Consider the following 3,580-nt stretch of genomic DNA (forward strand, 5'->3'; position numbering starts at 1 on the left):
TTTCAGGTGGTCGGATGAGTGTGAGGCGAGCTTTCAGAAGCTCAAGACTACCTTGACTACAACTCCAGTATTAGTTTTTCCATCAGCTTCAAGTTCTTATGCAGTAAATTGTGATGCTTCTAGGGTAGGCATTGGGTGTGTGTTGATGCAGGAGGGTAGAGTGATTGCTTATGCTTCTCGTCAGTTGAAGCCCCATGAGAAGAACTACCTCTTTCATGATTTGAAGTTGGTTTTAATTGTCCACGCGTTGAAGATTTGGAGGCATTATCTCTATGGTGTGTCTTGTGAGGTGTTTACTAATTATCGCAGCCTCCAACACTTGTTCAAACAGAAGGATCTCAATTTGAGGCAACAAAGATGGTTAGAACTGCTAAAAGACTATGATATTACTATCTTGTACCATCCGGGAAAGTCCAATGTGGTGGCCGATGCCTTGAGTAGGAAGACGGTGAGTATGGGCAGTTTGGCATATATTCCTGTTGGGGAGAGACCTCTTGCAGTTGATGTTCAGGCTTTGGCCAATTGGATGTTTTGGAGCCTAGTTGGATCCTAGCTTGTGTCGTTTCTCGGTCTTCCTTGTTTGATCGTATCAGAGAGCACCTGTATGATGATCCCTATTTGCTTGTCCTCAAGGGCTGAGTACAGCACGCAATGCCAAAGATGTGACTATTGGTGATGACGGGGTATTGAAGATGCATGGACGGATATGTGTGCCCAAGGTAGTGGGCTTCGGGAGTTGATTTTAGAGAAGGCCCATAGCTCGCGATATTCCATCTTTCCAGGTGTCGCGAAGATGTACCAGGATTTGAGACAGCATGATTGGTGGAGGATAATGAAGAAAAATATAGTGGGTTTTGTAGTTTTTTGTCTCAATTGTCAACAGGTGAAATATGAGCATCAGAGATCGGGTGGCTTGCTTCAGCATATTCCAGAGTGGAAGTGGGAGCGAATCACCATGGATTTCGTAGTTGAACTCCCACAAACTTTGAGGAAGTTCGATTCTATTTGGGTGATTGTGGATCAGCTGACCAAGTCCGCGAACTTCATTCCTGTGTGTACTACCTATTCTTCAGAGCGGTTGGCTGAGATTTATATCCGAGAGATTATTCGCCTGCATGGTATCCCAATTTCCATCATTTCAGATATAGGTACTCAGTTTACATCGCAATTTTGGAGGGTCGTACAGTGAGAGTTGGGTACTCGAGTTGAGTTGAGCACAACTTTTCACCTTCAGATGGACGGATAGTCCGAGCGCATTACTCAAATATTGGAGGAGATGTTGCACGCTTGTGTCATTGATTTTGGGGGTTCATGGGACCGGTTTCTATAGCTCGCAGAGTTTACATATAACAACAGTTATTAGTCGAGTATTCAGATGGCTCCATATGAGGTTTTATATGGGAGACAGTGTAGATCTCCAGTAGGTTGGTTTTATCCGAGCGAGGCTAGGATTTTGGGTGCAGACTTGGTACAAGATGCTTTGGACAAGGTGAAACTGATTCGGGAGCGGCTTCATACAGCTCAGTCAAGACAAAAGAGTTATGCTAACAGAAAGGTTCGTGATGTGTCTTATATGGTTGGAGAGAAGGTTCTATTGGGAATAAGGGCAAGTTGAGCCCTTGGTTCATTGGGAATTTTGAGGTGTTTCGGAGGATTGGGGAGGTGGCTTATGAGCTTGCTTTGCCACCTACCTTGTCGGGTGTGCATCCGGTATTTTATGTTTCTATGCTCCGGAAGTATGTCGGTGATCCGTCTCATATTTTGGATTTCAGCACGGTTCAGTTAGACAGTGATTTGACTTATGATGTGGAGCTAGTGGCTATTTTGGAGCGGCAGGTCCGAATGTTGAGGTCAAAGGATATAGCTTCAGTAAAAGTGCAGTGGAGAGGTCGGCTCGTGGAGGAGGCTACTTGGGAGACCGAGCGGGATATGGGAGTAGATATCCACATCTATTTGAGGCTTTAGGTATGTTTCTAAACTCGTTTGAGGATGAACGTTTGTTTAAGAGGGGGAGGATGTAACGACCCGACCCATTATTTCGGGAATTATAGCCCCGTTTCCCCCATTTCTGCTTCTTTATGTGTTCCTCGGCTATATTTCATCGTATCGTGTTGGTTGGTTCAGGGCCGGAGTAGTTTTAGTGTGAAATAAGACACTTAGTCTCTTATTTAGAAGTTTAAGTTGGAAAGGTCAACCGGATATTGACTTATGATTAACCAATCTTGGATGTGAATTCTGATGGTTTGGTTAGCTCCGTTAGGTGATTTTGGACTTGGGAGCGCGTCCGGAATGTGATTTGGAGGTCCATGGTAGAATTAGGCTTGAATTGGCGAAATTGGAAATTTGGCGATTTTTGGTCGGCGGTGGAAATTGTGATATCGAGATCGGAATGGAATTCCGAAAGTTAGAGTAGGTTTGTAGTGTCATTTGTGATATGTGTGCAAAATTTCAGGTCATTCGGAGGTGATTTAGTAGGTTTTGGCGTCGTTTGTGGAATTTGGAAGTTTAGAAGTTCTTAGACTTGAATCCAAGGTTAATTTGGTGTTTTGAGTGTTCAGAAGGTTCGACTAAGTTCATATGTTGTTATGTGACTTGTTGGTATGTTTGGTAGAGGTTCCGAGGTCCTCGGGTTGATTTCGGGTGGTTGACGGAACAAGGTTGGAATTTGATGAATGCTAAAGTTTTCACTCAACTATCATAACCGCACCTGGGAGTGGGAACCGCGGGTGTGGGCATGCAGAAGCAGCCAAGGCTAAGGAGGGAGTAACCGCAGGTGCAATGAGTGGGACACACCTGCGAGGCCGCAGTTTTGAGGATTGGACCGCAAAAGCAATTTCTGGGATTTAAGTGAGAACTACACCTGCGATGAATTTTCCGTAGGTGCGGCATTGCAGAAGCGACATGATGACCGCAGAGGCGGAGTCTGGGCGGATAAGTAATTTCTGCAGGTGTGGAGCTTAAACCGTTGGTGCGGTCACACAGATGCGATAAAAGGGGCTGCAGGTGCGAGATGCCTGGGTAGAAGGTTTATACACTTCGCAAATATTTAGGGTATTCTTCATAATTTTATTCGGACTTGGAGCTTTTTGGAGGGTTTTGAAGAGAGAATCAAGGGGTTTTTCATTGAGGTAAGTTACTTGACCTCAATACTCGTGATTATGGTGATTTTGAGTTGTTTAAGCATATAATTAGTAAGAGTTAGGGATGAAAATAAGGGGTTAGGGTTTGAGAATTGGAGAGTATGACTTGGGGATTTGAGGGACCATTTGATGTCGGATTTTGATGAATTTGGTATGGATAGACTCATGAGTGAAAGGGGTTTTCACTTTTGGAAGTTTGGTCGGATTTTGAGACGTGGGCCCGGGGCCGTGTCTGGGTAAATTTTGGGATTTTGGTCTAAATTAATAGTTTTTCGTATGGAATTGGTTCCTTGGCCTATATTGATTGCATTTTATTGCTTTTGGTTAGATTCGGGACGTTTGGAGGCCGATTCCAGAGGCAAGGGCGTCGCGGAGTAGGGATTTGACCGGTTTGAGGTAAGTAATGATTGTAAATTTAGTCCTGAGGGTATGAAACCCCA

Source organism: Nicotiana sylvestris, chromosome 2 (assembly GCF_000393655.2).
Source record: "Nicotiana sylvestris chromosome 2, ASM39365v2, whole genome shotgun sequence".
NCBI classification, from domain to species: Eukaryota; Viridiplantae; Streptophyta; class Magnoliopsida; order Solanales; family Solanaceae; genus Nicotiana; species Nicotiana sylvestris.